General features: G+C 45.2%; 1 protein-coding gene across 3 annotated transcripts in view; it reads right to left on the bottom strand.

Annotated features, from left to right (window-relative positions):
- The window catches only part of CDC42EP3 (CDC42 effector protein 3), a 30,585-nt gene extending 15,007 nt beyond the window's left edge, over positions 1-15,578 (bottom strand). Inside the window, exon 1 of one of the 3 annotated variants that reach the window (XM_003817645.8) lies at positions 15,110-15,578. The gene's annotated coding sequence lies outside the window, so the exon portion shown is untranslated. Of the gene's footprint in view, positions 1-14,451 lie in introns of all 3 variants that reach the window. The other 2 variants (XM_034952951.4, XM_003817644.8) reach the window with 2 other exon arrangements.
- Between the last annotated feature and the right edge of the window lie 2,533 nt (positions 15,579-18,111).

The raw sequence follows: 18,111 nt of genomic DNA, 5'->3' as shown, positions 1-18,111 counted from the left end.
TCAAAAGATTTGAATTGTAAAGTAACAAAGGCCCCCTCATCCTCGAGGAGAAAAACAAACATCCTGTTCTTAGAAAATCGTGTTAAGTGCTGTTCATTCTTTTCCCAGAGGAAGCCCATTGCATGCGACAGTGAACAATCACAGGCTTTCACTGGGGACAATAGCTCCCTAGCTTCCTAACTGACACTTCATTTCCCTCCTAACCTGAAACTAAGAACCTTGTGTTCCCTACATGGAAAGCTCTCCCACCTTCTTACCATCAGCCTCTATTCACAACATCCTCTGAGACCTGCTCCAGACTCACTTCCTTCCTGGAGGAAGTCTACTCGAATGCACCTCACGTAATCCAGCCTTGCTACTGCTTTGCTTAGGGGTTTTCTTAGGGGTTGTGGAGGGCTTGTATTATGTGATTTGTTGTTTCCTGTTTTGTGGTTTTAATGCCTGATATTTCCAGGTGGCTGGTGAGCTCAAAAAGAATAAGGTAAGCAAAAGGGCTATACATGAGTGTTACTGTTGAGAAAACTCTCTTCCTTTTTATGCTGAATCACTTACAGAGCCTCCTCTTGAGCTGGGGACACAGAAGGCCCTCAAATCTTACTGAATAAGCTCTTCTAGTTTTCTTTCTGACCATCCCTTAAGTCAAGGGTCTACAAGCTACAGGCGGGCCAAATCCGGCCCCCTGCCTGTTTTTATAGATAAAGTTTTATTAGAACACACCTATGCCTATTCATTTATGTACTGTCTACAGCTCAGTGGGGTTCTCAACTGAGGGTGATATTTGTTCCCTACGCGATATTTGGCAATGTCTGGGAATATTGTTGATTTTCATGACTGCGGGTGGTGTGCTCCTGGCATCTAGTGGGTAGAAGCCAGGAATGCTACTAAACATCCTACAGTGCACAGGACAACTCCCCAAAGGAAAGAATTATCTGGCCTCAAATCTCAGTAGTGCTGAAGTTGAGAAATCCCAGTAAAGGTGCTTTTGCTCTATCAGGTCAGAGTTGAGTAGCCTGTGACAGAGACTGTATGTGGCTCTCAAAGCCCAAAGTATTAACTGAGCCCTTACAGAAGAAGTCTGAACCCCTGTCTTAAATGTTGGCATTTTCATAGGGTTGGATGGCTGCTGCCCATCCCCCGCTCCTCAACAATTCCCCCGGCAATCACATACCACCTCTTGGGATAACTTCCAAGTCACTACCGTCAACCCACATGCATCTACTTAAGTCCAGACCAGTGCTACTCAAAGTGGGTTCATACAGTCCATGATGAGATAAGAACAGAAGTTGAAAGCAAGATCTTTTTGACATTGCCATAACATCAAGCATGTGACCAACAGATTTTTTTCTTACTGAACAGGCTATTGACAAGTTTGGGAGCTGTATGCTGTTGAGCTTGCATGGGGGTTGTGTGTGGCCCAAGCTCCATATTCCTTGTGCACAGTAGTATTGTACAATGCATTGGAACTGGAAACAAACAAAAAGACAGTGGCCCTTCCCAGAGAGTTTGAAAAGCATTGATTGGCCTTTCCCTTCCCTTATATTCCAGACTTCTCTACTTTGCTTCCCTTGTCCCATATAATACTCATAAACCTTGTCCCAAATGGGATTTGCCATCTTTCTTCCCCCTGCCTGCCTTAGGCATCTGCCTTCCAAACTATGCTTTCCTGGTAAATGGCAGAAGTCACTCAATTCCAAAACCTAGCTATCATCCCAACACTTCTCCCCGCCTCCATCTCTACATCAAGTCCTACAGTCCTATCAGTCTGTCTGGACTGTCTCTCCTCATTCATCCCTGCTCCATCAGCCTTACTCCTGGCCCCCATGATCTTTCTCCTGCACAAGGACATTTGCCTTTCACCTACCTCCCTGCCTCCCCGGTCCTTCCACCTTATCTTCCAATCTACACCAGAGTGAGGTACCTAGAATCCTCATGTAACCTTATCACTCTCTGCTTTAAAACCTTTCAAGGGTTTTAAGGCTACAGCTTGCAGATAAGATAAAATAGCTTGTGAAGCCCACTTCAGCAATCTGGGGGGCCTGCCACACTTGCAACTGAATCTCCTGCCAGTTCCCCATGGCATCCTAAGCTCCCATAGCGTCCTGTGTACACCTCAAACCTAGCAACTATCACACTGGATTATTATCACTACTTATTTAACTCTTCCCCAATTAGGCTATAATCTGGGAGAGAGAACGGAGATCTTATTCATAGCAGGTATTGAAAAAAATGTTGAATGGATAAACAAATGAGAAAGCTTGAAAGACATTGCTGTGCCTCTTCCTCTTTAACCCTGCCTGCTCTATTGAAAATGCAAGATGGAATCTATGATTCTTACAGAAGAAAACAAACATGTAACAAGAAGCTGTCTCCTCTTTTCTTGTGGTAAAGGCTTTCATTTTTCCATCTGTAAGCCATTTGAACCTTCCCCTATCCATGCAGGGTAATAATTTAACAGTGTATCAATGCAAGCCAGAGTAATTCTACAGGACCATACAGATCTTTGGCAAATATACAGATAAAAAATATAGATCTTAAGGCAAATATTTGTGGATATGCTGTTTGAAAGAGATACAACTCTTATCCCTGAATGCAATGTGCAAATAGTGTCTTAGGTAAGACTCAAAAAAAATTTGACAATACAGTCCTCTGAATTCAAACTCAGTGATTCTACTTAAATCAAACTTAAAGAATGAGGCCCTGGAGAAACAATGAACTTGCTCTTTTCTCTTTTCAAAAGGAAATGTGTTAAGGGAGAACTTGGCTCATTTGGCCTAAAATGTACAAGGAAGCCTCAAGAAACTACAATGGACAGTCTATAGAAAAGGGTTGTTTGGAAGATCAATGTGTGACTGGCACAGATCAGATACGTGGGGAAAAATAAACCTATCAAAACATTTGCCAAACCAAACCAAATGAAACACCGACTGTACGGGCCAACGAAACTGCTATCTCACTGCTGTTCCTGGCCTGAGCGGGGAAAGAGCTGGACCAAAACCATGAGCCATCCCTGTAAGACGCAGAAGCCCTGATACACTGGGTACCAGTTACCTTCATGTAAAATGGAGATAATCATCCCAAACTTTATAATAACCACAGGTGTTAGAGCTGAGTGTTAAAATCTACAGTGCTATGTAAACACAAGGCATTACCTTTTCCCCAAATGAGACCAGACTATCCACTGAAATACAGAGTGGAGGGGAAACTATTCTCATTGCCAAAATAAACACTTCTATTTTCTCCTTAAATTTCGCCTGTATCACTCATTAATAAAATTGTTGCAGATGAGGCTAAAATGGTTCCTATTGATCCTGTGGACAGTCTCCACAGCTGGAAGGGATTCCTACCACCAGCTTGATTAGAAGTTAATTCCCCTGTCAATGGGACATAGGGCTGGGGCTATCTTCTCATTCACATCTACACGCATCGGTTATCTTCAGCTGGGGCTCTTCCAGCCTTAGGAACAAATGAAACGTCCCTGAGTTGGGAAAATTACAACAACTGCTATATAGGTCAGATAAAAGTGGTGTTTTCATACCAACTTGGGATCTCTTACAGTAGCCCCTGACCTTAAGACATAAATAAATACAAACAATCTAACATTTTTTTTCTCCTAAATTCTGTTGACCCACTTACTTTATCTTATGGATGATTTTAAGAGGAAAATCCTTTTACTTCCATTTAAAGTTCATTTTAAGTTACTTTGGTTTTACTTTTGTTCATTTGGTTTTACTTTTTAAGGAAAAAGGAAGCTGAGACCAAAGGGGAATGTTACCTTCTCTGATTTATTCAACTTCTATTTTGCCTCTACCTTAAGGTTAAAAAAAAAAAAAAAAGTAAATGGAATGAACCTCAAAGTGGCAGACCTGGAAATGATGGGATCTGGAGGGTGTAGGGTTAGGGAGTGGGCACAACTAACCCTGTCAAAGGGAAATGGAAGGCCAGAGTGGAGCAGTAATCATTGGAAGGGACTTCATACCATATGGGAGTCCAGATTTCCAGGCTTGATGAGTAAGGAAGAGCCTAAGGTCCTGAAATCACTTGTCTCCTTTTGATCATGAAACCATTTATGAAAACCTTGTGAAAAACTATAGGGAGTAGTATGTATGTATGTATATGTATGTATACTATACATAGTGTGTGTGTACAGTGTGTGTGTGTGTGTATATATATAGTGTGTGTATATATATATATACACACACAGGCAAATGATTTGATTTTCCAAAAAGAAGAGACAATTACTTGTGACTACTATCACATGTATCTTCAGTAAAGGTCTGGGTTTTGAACACTTAGGGGATATATGCTCAGTAGGCACTGATAAAAAGTTCACTGGCACCTCACTTGCTTACATACATGACACAGTTGCTAGATGGGTCAATTACTTGTAATCTGCCAATTTTAGCCAAGCCTTAAAGGGATCTTATTAATAGGGCAAGTGACTTGGAAGACACAGGAGATGCACTTATCAAATCTGAAGATAAACAGGAGACATAGAGGGAGCTTCATTGTGCCAGTGGCTAACTGGGGTTCAGAATTACCTGGACCGAGAGCTGGGGCTGGATGAAGCCCACAGGAATGAACTGAATGATGATGAATAGAAGTCCTGCTTTTGGGTTAAAATTAATTACATAATCCCATTTGCGCACAGTGGTGCAGGCTCTGGCTGCTGGCGCTTATAAACTGGACGGCAAGGCTACCAGGAGCTGACAGCACGAGGAGGTGGCTGAAAAAGTCATAGCCATCTGAGGGTCTCTGGACAGACCCCACCAGAATTAGTGATGTATGAGAGAAGAGAAAAAACAAAAGGGCATATTGTTATTTTCTTAAATACTTGATAAGTAGGGCCAATCTCTCTCCTTTTTAACCAAAGAAATTATGTTATTATCCGCTTATATGTCAGGCTTAAGATTTTCTTTTCCTTGGCTTAAAAAAAAGTTTGACAGAGCTGGGCCTAGGAGGAAGATTCATGCTCTGTGTCACTTAAACACTTAAGGCCTTGGTTATATCATGTCAGAATGAGACTGGGGCTGAGATAAGGTCCTTCCATCTGTCAAATGGTAGGGCTCTGTGATTCTATTTGCAGAAACATCTAGCGTCTAGGAAGTTTCCAAAAAAGAAAAAAAAAAAAGTAATGTTTTTAAGGAAAGTAAGACTAGCCTTAGAATCAAAATACTTTTTACCAGCGAATACAATTTTCATCACCCTTTCCCATCCTTCCTGGTATTAAGTTAAGGGTCCTGAGCCATGTAGTGACTCCCTTTGGGAGCTTCAGTTTCCCCATCTGTGAAGTGCAAATGGCAAAGGTGGGAGTCTTCTTAGGTAACAACGAGCATAAAGTGCTTGGCAAAGCACCTGGCAGGCAATGAGCCCAAATCAATGGAAGGGGTAATGTTCATTATAAATTACCCCAAAAAGCTGGAGCTGCATAAGGAAGAAGATGAGCTGGAAGCTCATGGTGGGGATTCCTTCTAACCTTACTCCTTTTAGACCTTGGGATCTGGCTGCCTAAACTGATTGTTTTAAATATAGTGTGAAAAACTCCCAAATGTTCTGGGTTCAACAGTCTAATTCCCCATTCTGAAAAAAGAACGGAATTTGAAAGAAGTCCCTGCTTTACTCCCTGCACCACCCTGAGAGACCTCTCTCTGAACCTCACTCCCCCAGGCTGGCAAGTAAAGCACCACCATCCCAGGGTGAGCCCACAGGGAATACAAAACAAATCCCCATCACCAGCATAAACTTACACTAAACTTAACAGAAGGCCAAAAATCAACACTCTTTTGGAAGACATTTCATTCTGAAGCCGTCTGAGAGCAAGAAAACAGGCTCTAGTTGGTGATGCGACATGCACAGAGTGAGCCATGTGCCTCTCGCCAGTTCAACCCATGGGAAGCCAGCTTTAGAAAGCCTTTCACGGTCAGGTGCGGTGGCTCACACCTGTAATCCCAGCACTTTGGGAGGCCGAGGCGGGCGGATCACCTGAGGTTAGGAGTTCGTGACCAGTCTGGCCAACACGGTGAAAGCCAGTCTCTACTAAAGATACAAAAATTAGCTGGGTGTGGTGGCGGGTGCCTGTAATCCCAGCTACTCACAAGGCTGAGGCAGGAGAATCTCTTGAACCCGGGAGGCAGAGGTTGTAGTAAGCCAAGACTGTGCCACTGCACTCCGGTCTGGGCAACTGAGTGAGTGAAACTCGGTCTCAAAAACAAAACAAAAAAAACAAACCAACCTTCCAGGTGCCTCCCAGCCCCTGGCTGGTCCCTCATGTATTCAACAACAAACATCCATGGAGGGCCTACTAAGTGCCAGGCACTATTCTAGAAGTTGAGGCCGCAGCAATGATGCACTCCACTGTGGAGAGACTGACGCTAATATAACAAATAAATAAATGGCTCATGTTTATTTATTTGTTAATGGCTGGCGAGAGGTCTAGGCAGCACTAGGAAATACAAGGACCCTTACTCTGTGCTCTAAGTGGACACATGGGTGCCAAGTTGCCTCAGTCACTCCCAGGGCACGAGAAAGCATTGGTGGGGGTTGCCAATCTCTCCGCGGAGATCTTGAGAAGGTTCCAGCAGGGGCTTGACCTATTTCCACAGGGCCCGCAGATGATCTCTATCACCACAACCAAATGACTGGGGTGACTCCCCTTGCATTTGAATGTTCTGTAGCCTGGGAAGGAGTAACTTTACTACAGCAGGACTTAAAAATAAGCTAGTGTGATGGTTAATACTGAGTGTGAACTTGATGGAAGGATGCAAAGTATTGTTCCTGGGTGTGTCTGTGAGGGTGTTGCCAAAGGAGATTAACATTTGAGTCGGTGAATTGGGAGACACAGACCCATCCTCAATCTGGGTAGGCACCATCTAATCAGCTGCCAGTGTGGCTAGGATAAAAGCAGGCAGAGGAGGCCGGGCGCGGTGGCTTATGCCTGTAATCCCAGCACTTTGGGAGGCCGAGGCGGGCAGATCATGAGATCAGGAGATTGAGACCATCCTGGCTAAGGCGGTGAAGCCCCGTCTCTATTAAACATACAAAAAATTAGCCGGTCGTTGTGGAGGGTGCCTGTAGTCCCAGCTACTTGGGAGGCTGAGGCAGGAGAATGGCGTGAACCTGGGAGGCGGAGCTTGCAGTGAGCCGAGACTGCGCCACTGCACTCCAGCCTGGGCGACAGAGTGAGACTCCATCTCAAAACAAAACAAAACAAAAAAAGCAGGCAGAGGAACGTGGAAGGACTAGACTTTCTGAGTCTTCTGGCCTTCATTTTTCTCCCGTGCTGGATGCTTCCTGCCCTCACACATCAGACCCCAAGTTCTTCAGTTTTTGGACCTGGACTTACACCAGTGGTTTGCCAGAAGGCTCTCAGGCCTTTGGTCACAGACTGAAGGCTGCATTGTTGGCTTCCCTATTTTTGAGGTTTTGGGACTTGGACTAACTTCCTTGTTCCTCAGCTTGCAGACAGCCTATTATGGGATTTCACCTTATGATCATGTGAGTCAACACTCCTTAATAAACTCCCCTTTATATATACATCTATCCTGTTAGTCTTGTCCCTCTAGAGAACCCTAATACAGCAAGTAAGTGACAAAGATTTCTGACCTGACAACAACTGAGGAGATATGCTACAGAAAGAATCAGATAGTATAGCAAGGGCTATACTGCCCACTTTGTCATTAAGTCCTACTGCAGCAAAGATGAATGACAAGATAAATGAGATTCAGTCCCTATCCTTGAGGAGCCAGTAGTCTAATTAGGCAGTCACTTGCGTCAATCAGGAACATGGATGGAGTTGGAGGCCATTAGTCTTAGCAAACTGACGCAGGAGCAGAAAACCAAATACTGCATGTGCTCACTTATAAGTGGGAGCTAAATGAGAACAAATGGACACAAAGAGGGAAACAACAGACACTGGGGCCTAATTGAGGGGGAAGGGCGGGAGGAGGGAGAGGATCAGAAAGAATAATGATCAGGTACTATGCTTAGTACCTAGGTGATGAAATAATCTGTACATCAAAACCCCGTGACATGAGTTTACCTACGTAACAAACCTGCACATGTAGCCCCGAACCTAAAAGTTAGGCCTATTACTGGATTTCACCTTATGATCATGTGAGTCAACACTCCTTAATAAACTCCCCTTTATATATATATATGAAGATAATTTAAAGGTAATAAGTGTTACAATAGGAGAAGATACAAGACACTATGGAAATGCCTCTGATACAAGAAAAAAGAGGAACAGAATCACAGTTTAGGGCCAGGAGAGGGCCTGGAGAACATCCACACACTTCTCTGGCCTCCCTTCCCATCCCCACCCTCCCACTCTGCCATTTTTTTTCACAGGTGATGGGATGGAGCCTGCCCAGAGAAGGGGAAGGATTTGTTTTCTGACTAGCTGGTTAGCCAAAGGCTTAGAGCCTCATCTCCCGCTGTGTTAAAATCAATGTTTTAAGTCTGAAGTGACCCTTGGCAAAACAAAAGTTTAAAAAATAAATAAAAAGGTTGAGAAATCAAACACATTCTGAATGGCAAAGCCACATTTCACCAAAAATGCCTCTGCTTGTTTTAAAAAATGTATGTAGCCTAAATGATTATGATGTATTTGGACAGAAAAGCTCTTTTTCAACTAAACTCATGACAACGATCTATCATTGGCATGATGTGTCTACAAATAGGACCTTCAGGTTGTCACCAGAACATGACGGATTCCCAAATGTGGAAGCTGTCTAAATAGAGGCCTGACTTTGAAGTTCCCTGCCTTCCACGCTTGCTCAGGCTGCTCTGCCAGAGATCTGCACGGGTCTGTTTTTCAACCCAGAGTCTTACATTATTAGTAGTAAGATAGCTATGCTAATAGGTGCCACTGATCCTGGCTCACTGATTCTGGAGCCAGAGATTATCTGAGATCATCTCTCACCAAATGCTACATTTTAGGGATGAGAACAAGAAAACCCCAAGAGGTCAAGGTTATACAATTTGGGTCAGAGCTAAGACCAGAATTGGTATTTTTTTTATCTCTATTTCTACACACAGACACACACAGACACCCCTTTTGATTGCCCTCACTTAATTCTCCATTAGTTTTATCAGCATTTGCCAGGATCTCCTGGTACATCCTCATGGCTCTCTTCCTGTAACGCCTTGGTTCTCTAACTAAAATGTCCCTGGGTTGCTTCGGCTCTGTAGGACATACTGCGGTTATGTAGCTTCTGTTCTGTGTTTCCCAGAGTGTGTTTCCTGCCAGGCTGGTCCTGCAGCTGCTCAGTGGGCAAAACCATTTGAGAAACTCTGGACACTACCTCCCTGTGGAGATTCACTGTATACACTGGCTTTTTAAATGTTCTGAAAAGTCCTGCAGAAAGGGACCTTCATCAAACTGGGGTCCCACAGAATACTTTTATGCCATTCATGGCTCGAGGTACACTTTAGGCGGTACCCTGTTACCTAACTGCAGGTGTGTGATCTCTGCAACATGGTTTAACAAAGGGCCAAAGGCTAGAAGGCTAATAATAACTTTATCCAATATGGAAATAAAACCCAATCCACTGAAAATCCTTTTTAAAAAGTTTTAAATTTGGGATTCTAGAATTCTATTAATTCATGACTTAGGCAAGTAGTAAGGACTAAGCAAACACTAGTTTGGAACTCATCAGCTTTCACACAGTTTACTTGGCTATTTAGAAATAGTAATCTTTTAAATCTCAGCATCATGCTTTGTATTATAAAACTGTATGGTTAAAATTTGAAAACTGCTTTTCTACCAGAGGTACTGTCAAATTCAGTCCATCATCATGTGACTCTGATGAAACTTGGCACTGAAGTATATCAAGGAGAAAGCTTTTTTTTTTTTTTTTTAAGGAAAGAAACGCACCTGACTATTGCTTTAGAACTACATGGCTACTTATTCTGGTTTGTGGGGTATTGTTTTGTTTTGTAGCCTTTAAGAGGTGGGGACAGGAGAAGATTTCAAATGGAATTGGACAGCTCCAAGACTGTAACCATTGGCTTTGAGGCTACCTAAGTTACTTCGGACTGTCCTTTCCAGAACCCTGTTTCCATCTGAAAAGTCTCTGGAGCTGATCCCCACAGCTAATCACAAACCCAGAGCATCAAAGTAGTGGAGGCCAAGGCAGGCCCTGTGGGTTTTCCGGGGCAAGCAGTAAGGACTAGGTTTCAAAGGTTTCCTTGTTCTGTGTTTCTTATCTAGCAGGGCCCAGGGGATATGCCGAACTGTAACAGGGCTTGACTTCTGCCATGGACACAGCCCAGTGCCTTTCTGTTCACTTTACCTGTAGCTCCTCTTCTGCTGAGTTCTTGCAGCAACATCATCAACAAACATGGACTAAAACGTCCACTGAGTGCCGGGACTGAAGGCCCAGGTAGTGTGGTTCCTGCCTTCAAGGAGGGGATTGTCCACAGGTGGTTACTGGACTCTGCAACCCCGGGCTCCCCAGAATTTTGAAGCGGGCACAGAGTCTATGCTAGAGCTTCACTTCATCCCCAGCCACCAGAAGTCCTTGTCCCTGGCTGTGGCTTGGCTTGCTTTCTCACCATAGAGTCCCACATTTTCACCTAGTAAATCTCTTCGTTTATGGCATAAATTAAACTGCTTATGTTAACCCTAGCAGTGTTCATGCTAGATCCACTTTCATGCCACATATGTGGGATTGAATCATCTTTAATAATAAAATAATTTACATAGTGTTCCTCAAGGCTGGCAATTACTGTCATCTTCAACTGTGAGATACAGGGTGATATGAAATTATTTCCTTGCCAGAGGCCAAAAGTCATAACAAAAATCAGATTTAACAACTTCTCTGCCCCTCCTCCCCATTGGTGGGGGTGTGGTATTTAGTATAAGGTCAAAAAGACTTGAGTTCAAACCCTGCTTCTGCTATTTAGCTGTGTGACCTTGGCCACGTTACTAAACCTTTCTGAGCCTGTGTTCTCATCTGGAAAAGAAGAGCAATATAATAGTCTGCCTTATCCTCCACGGATATGTTCCAAGACCCCTAGTGGGTGCCTGAACCTTGGACAGTACTGAACCCCATATATACTATGTTGTTTTTTATACATACATACCTGTTATAAAGTTTAATTTGTAAAGTAGGCACAGTAAGAGATTAACAATAGAATAATTATAACAATGTAATAAAAATTACATGAATATGGTCTCTTTCTCTCTTAAAATGCCCCATATTCACCTATTTTCAGACCATGGTTGACTATGGGTAACTGAAACCCTGGAAAAGAAAACCACGGGTAATTGGGGACCACTGTACTATCTCTCTCAAAGAATAGTTATGAATATTACATGACAGAACCAGTATTAAGTACCTAGGAAAAAAACAAAAGCAACACTGAAAACCTCAACCTTTTTTTGTGGCTACTCTGGGCCAGGCACTGTTCTGAGTACATAATCTTTTTTAACTCCTTTAATCCTCAGGGAAATAATATTATCTCCATTTTACAAAGGATAAACTGAGGTAAAGGTGAGGTAACTTGCCCAAAGTCACACAGGTGTTAAGTGCCAGAACTAGGACACGTGCCCAGGCAGCCTGACTCGGAGGCTTCAGAAGTTCAGTTTTTTTTTCCCATCCCTTTAACCCAAAGAGCTGCTGACTTTCACATAGGATTAGCCACTCATGCCTGCACATATTGTGTTGTTAAACTGCACACGCATGTTTAGGTTTTGCTTACTGCACAACTTTGGGTAAGTTATATAACTGGTCTATCCTCAGTCTCTACACCAGCAAAATGGGGATACAACGGTTCTTTCATTAGATGATTGCTAGAAACAAGTAAGATAATCAAGACAAAAGGCTGAGAAGAGTGCTTGACACATAGGATGGGCTCCACTTAGGAAGTGCTTTTAACATCCAAAGTAATGAACAATGCAATATATTGGGAAAATTCTTGGTCTTCTATGGCTTGGTGAGGCACACAAGATTTTGTGGCTGGCTGAATCCAGTATTTTCAAATGGCTATCCTTGTTCTCTGGCAAACATACTGCATTTAAAAATAGATTTCTTATTCAATCAATGAAAAGAAAAACAGGTTCACAGGATTCTGGTTAGTAAGAAATGAGACAGGGCCTAGATAAAATCAGACTGAAAGCAAGAATCTGAATAACAATAATAATAATAATAATAATACGATCAGAGCAGTCTTCTTGGAGGTTTTTAGGTTATGAATTATATTCCACCCACTGGATAAATGTTACAGTTAATGGTCAAAGAATTTGTGAAAAATCTATGGCCTGGCTAAAAAAAAAAAACAAAAAACTTTGGGTGATACAGGTGAAAGCAATTTTATCCCCAACACTGTTGAATACCAGGAACTTTATACAAGAAAAAAGCACAGCTTTTGTGAGCATGTTGGACATAAAACAAAACACCACATTAAAGGAAAGGCTGGAGCGCAGACAGGGCAAATGAACTCATGTGAGCCCTTCTGCAATCATTGTTACGGCTTTGTATTTATTCATCTTGCACCACACTTAAATGTGCAATAAAAAGCAAAAAGTGTGCAACACTTATTACTCTAGCTGCTTTTACTTGTTCCATAGAGATACGCGAAACAATTTCACTGCTCAGATTGAGGGAAAGAGGAGCTCATCTCATTTCAAGCCTGTAGCTGCTGCCACAGCCTCAGCACCATGTTCTAATCATAGAATTCATCATGTAAATCTCTAGCAGATGATGCCATTGGAAAACAGAAACTGCCATGGATCCAGAAATGCTTCCAAATTTCTCCTCTAAAGTTCTTATCTGTGAGCCCAGAGGCTGGTGCTGTTTTATTCAAATGGGTGAGGCCCATTGGGAAACCCGCATTCTTTGGGAGACTTTATGAAGAATTTCAACCATTCCTTGACTATAGAAAGGGCCTTTATCATTTATTTCACATATGAAAATGCTAAATATTTCACAACTACTCCAACTTATTTCTGAGTGTCTAAATCTATTCTGAAAAGGGTATGCATCACACACATACCTGTGTAGCTTATTAACTACCAATAAGAGCTCACACAAATTGCAGGGGGTATGAAAGAATAGACTTCTGGAACTGTCCAGAAAAGAAGAGAAGGTACATTTCCTGGTTTTAAGATGAAAGAGCTTGTGTAAATTAGAACATTACAGGAGCCTTTTAAATTGTCTTAGGGATACCTTTGGGGCATCATCGCTGGTTCCTGGTGAGTCTTTTTTCTCCCTGTGATGTTAAGAGGAAGTCCCTAAAACTGGCTTTGCTATTAAAATACAGACATCTGCTGCTCTCCTAATTTTTGTTCCTTTTAAAAGGCAGTACTCCCAAGAAACTCTTGGATATTGTGAGAACTAAGAGCTGGGAGATGGGGATGGAATCTTTGTCTCCCTAACACATTCATCAGTTCCCTCCCTAGAGCCCCCCTACACCCTCAGCACACAGCAGCAGCCCACTCCTCCAAATACGCCAGGGCTGGAAAGATTCATGTTGCAATACCCTCCTGACATTCCTCATTTTAATTCGCTCAATTTTTTTTTTTTTTTTTAAACAAAATGTAATTACTTGACTGTCAGCCTGGGCTGCACTCTGGGGCTTTTACTCCTTTCAACACAGCTGCGCTCCCGGCTTTGATGCTGCTGTCCACGCAGCTTGTCCCAGCCACAGCCTGGCTCTCAGTAATGTAACATTCAAGTGCATATTTATTTTTAAACTGACCTCTCCTAGACTGCACAGTATAAAGGAGATCCTGCCAAAAAATATGCTACTTTCTATTTATAAGATGAAACACATGCCTCCCAAAGTCGAGAGAGGGATAGAGTATAATAATTCATAACGAAAAAATGGCCAGATCCATTCATCCTCACATGTCTGATACTTGTCTGTGTCAAGCCACTTAGTTTCAAGGAGAAAGGGAAGAAAACAAAAAACAAAAAACCTTGTAAACGTCTCAGCTGTTCACCGTCAAAAATAAAAAAGTCAATATCCAGATCTGCAGGTTGGCGCCCCACTAACAATGTCCTCCATTAAGAAAGAGGAGGGCACCGGGCAGGCGATGCCACGGCAGAGCTGTGCGATGCACCCATGTGCGGCCCTGGTACCAATCCATGATGCGAGGGGCGCGGTAGCCAAGTGCGGCTTGTTCTCAGATGGAAAAATGCTATACGCGCCCAGAATGGCTCTGCCAATAGCTCGTAGGGTGCAATGTGGCCGCGCAGCCCCACCCTGAAAAGTAGTGGGCACAAATGGCGGAGCTCTGAGTCCTGGTAGTGCCGTCCGACCCCCTCCTGGCTTGCTTTATGTCCCCTTCGTTCCGTTGGACACTAGATGGGAAAGCGATGCCCTGGGTATCCCGATTCCCTGCTGGTTTCCCAGCCTAACACCAGCGCACGCCGGAAGCGGCCACGGCCTTGGGCGGGACAGACTCACAGACAGGTAGAGAGGAAGGAGCCCTGGGCTGCCCCGACTCACCGGCCGCCGCTGAGGATCCCAGCCGCTGCCCCGGGCCTCCCGCGGGCGCACGCAATCCCTGCCGCTGTGCGCAGATCCAGCCGAGTCTGCCGGCGCGGTGCCTGCTCACCGCATTATCCGCTCCGAGACGGCGTGAAGGCGCCCCAGGCCGGTGGCCGGGTCTCCGGGCTAGCCCCGCGCTGCGGTCCCCCGGCCGCGAGAGAAGGTGCGCGCGACTGAGAGCGGGGCGGCAGGACGCGAGGACTGAACCTGCGGAGGGCGGGGCGGCGCGGGGCGGGGCCGGCGGCGCGGGGACTCACTGGGGCGGGGCGGAGGGCGCGGGCAGCGGGACCGACCCTCCCAGCCGCGGTACCTGTGCCCTGGCCCGGGGCCAACCGGTGGCCGGGCGCGCGCGCAGGGGGGGTCACCGTTGGACCCTCGGAGGACAATGGGCGCCCATTGTTACCTCCCCAGCGCCACCCCCCAGTAGGCGACTTCTCTCGGAGAAGATGCCGCTTTCGACTCCCTAAGCACAAAGAAAGGTCGCCGGACGCTCGGTTTAAAGAGGGACCCGGAGGTGCTGCCGCCCGGGTGCACGGGGACAATAGGACTCCGCCCGCACCCCGGACTCCCGCACTAAAACTCGTGCGCCCACCTCTCCCGATCCCAACAGGCCGACCTAGCTGTGCGAGGTTCCGGCGTGGCGGGCGGTGACCCGCAGGGGAGCGAGGCCACCTGAGTGCGCCGCCCCGGCCAGGCCGCAGCTCCCCAGGTCCCTCTCAGCCCGGGCTCCGGTGGGCGCGGAGGGGGAGGGTCGCTTTCTGTCAGTTTCTAGCTCGCTCCCCTCAGAGCTGCAGCCAAAACCCGGAGAGTGGACTTAGCGCCCTGAAGATGCCGGAGCTCCCGGCTGAGCAACTGGACACGCGACGAACAGGAGACGCTACAGGTTCTCCTACCCAGAGGGAGGCGTTTCTTCTCCCTCAGGGTCTTTCAAAAGGATTTGCCTAAAGCTGGGGCAAGCCGGTGGCGGCTGCCCCAGACGCGCGACGAGGCGCAAGTGGCGCAGCTGCCGGCCCGAGAGAGTAAAATTCAGCCCGCGGTGGCACCTGCGCCCGCCGGTCACCCGGCCACCGCCAGCGCCGCCGCCCGGCGCGCCCCTCCCCTCCGCCGGGGCCCGAGCGTGAACCGGGTTAATGAATGCTAATTTTCTTAATCGGCCTCCGTCTCTTCCTCCTCCGCGAGTCGTCGGCCTGGGGAAGGAGTAGGCGACAGGAAAGGGCGGTGTTTTCCGGCTGGGAGGTCCCAGCCCGCATGGTCAGCTAGGGGAGGGGGCTGGGACCCCTGGGAGTCGGACGCTGGGGGCCTGGCCTCTGCCCTGAGACTCTCGGGTTGGATGGAAATCCTGGCACAACGCGGAGAACCTCCCGGGCACCTTGGCTTTGCCGAGAGATATCAGCTTCAGGTCATCACCGCGGTGCCCTGGGTCTGTCTGAAACCTTAGAGGGTGCGCCTTAAGCCGATGTTGTAAACCCAGGCTGACTTTAAGGTGAAGTGAAAAGGAAACGCACACAATCTGGAAAGCAAAATACTTGGGTGGGGTGTTAAAAGCCTCAAAGAAAAATAATAGTTGGCAGGTCAAATGGCCATGAGGTTGGAAGTCAAATACGAAACTCGGCTGAAGTGATGTTAGAAGTTTGACAAGCAAAACAGTCCGTGAAGATAAGAGACCCAGCATTGTTTCCCTTCTTCAAAAGACAACTCGTCCAAAGTTTCCTTTGGCAGATACCTGGATTCTACTCCAGATTCCTGAGCATTTTACTTGGGTTTCATATTTCAAAATATATGTTCCATTTGGCACTAATGTATATATTTTATATATTAATTTATTGAAAAATATTAAATGTTCCTGGCCTACTTAGAGAAAGGTATTTTTATAAATATTTATGCATAGTTTTCATTACATAGGGTATTTTATAAGTCCAAATAATATGTGTATATATATAAAATACCACATGAAAAATTCCTTTTGAACACATAAAGACATTCCTGACACACATGTCTTGTATGTAATTTTTTTCAGTGATCTATTGTTAGCTGCTGTTAAAAGCACTTTATTTCTACATGGCCAAATAAATAACTTCTTTTACAGTTTTTGCAAATATAGAGTGGCAGTTTGTCTGAAGCGGCATTTTTATTCTAAAACCTATTTTTACTTTTCTACATTATCCCTTGCCTTTTAGAGGCTTTCTCTCCCTCTGCCGTTTTTAAATGAGACTTCACTGCTGGACTCTAAACAGTTATCCAGGACCTGCTCATTCAAGGGCCTGGTGGTTTGATTTATCTTGGTTCCTTTGGCCTCGCCTCCCCACCCCTCCCCTGCCCTCCCCTCCCCACCCCTCCGCTTCCCTCCCCTCCCCTTCCCTTCCTTTCCTTTTTTTTTTCCCCCCAGGGTCTCAAAACTCCTGGCCTCAAGTGATCCTTCTGCCTCAGCCTCCGAAAGTGCTGGGATTACAGGCATGAGCCACCATGCCCTGTGCCTCACGTTATTTCTTTGTACTGAGCATCTTCAGTGAGTAACTGATCCCTCATATAGTGAATTATTCTTCCAAATGGGTGCATTTCCTGTGCTAACTATGATAGCTTGTAGAGTTGATGGATTTAGGTTTCAACATGTTATGGGACTCTACTACCGGAAGAGAGGAAAAAGCTTTGCTTCAGGAAGATTTTAGGAGTTTTGAGATTCTGCTGTGAATTTTGGAAAGGTTTAGCCTTAAACATTTGGTGGTAACCTTAGAAGCCTGGTATCTGTAGACCACCTGTCAGGCCCAACAGTGGGCTGTTTTTCTATTAGTCCCTACTTGGGAGAAAAGCCAAGTAGTATTGTCAGTGCCCTTGCTGTCCAGAAACCTGTGATTTACCTAAGTGCAGAGAGCACCTTGCCAGGGTACACAAGCAAATGCTGACCACATTCTAGTCTCTTGCTACCAAGTATGGACCAGCAGAACCAAGCCTCACTCCAGGGCTACCAAGTTGGAATCTTCAGTCTAATGAAATGTGGATAGTTTGCGTGCAGATTTAATGTTTGAGAAGCACCATCCATGAGTGCTTGGTGGTTCTCCACCTTTCAAAGCTACAAACTCCTTTGAAAATCTCATGGGATTTATGAGCACCCTTGGAAAAGCATATTGATTGATACACAAAATTTTTCATATGCAGTTTCAGAGTTCCTGTAAATAATCTATTGATGCCAGGGAAGTCCTAGGTTAAGACCCCCTAGTCACAAAGAAGATTGACTCAGTGTCAGCTGGAGGAGTTAAGGGAAGATTCTCACAGGGGGCAGAGCTTAAATTAAACCTGGGGAATTTGATAGGAGGACGAGTAAAGAAGAGCATTTCAAGCTGTTGAAATGCAAAGGTCCTGAGAGGGAAAAAGAGAATGTCCTTTTTTGTATGTGTTCATGTGAAACTTAATGAGGAGATTGTTGTTTGACAGCAGGCTTTCCTTGCAATTCCTTATCATCACTTGAACGTCCAGAAAATGAAGCCAGACTGTGGACTCAGTAGTCATTTCACTTTGGGTGTGCAAGAACCCTATGACATGGGGGTTTCACATAAGATCTCATTTCCTACTACTTTGCTCACCTCTCACTCTGCCCCAGCCACATTGGCCTTCAGGCTGTTC

This window comes from Pan paniscus, chromosome 12 (assembly GCF_029289425.2).
Source record: "Pan paniscus chromosome 12, NHGRI_mPanPan1-v2.0_pri, whole genome shotgun sequence".
NCBI classification, from domain to species: Eukaryota; Metazoa; Chordata; class Mammalia; order Primates; family Hominidae; genus Pan; species Pan paniscus.
This window is presented reverse-complemented; position numbering and strand designations above follow the sequence as displayed.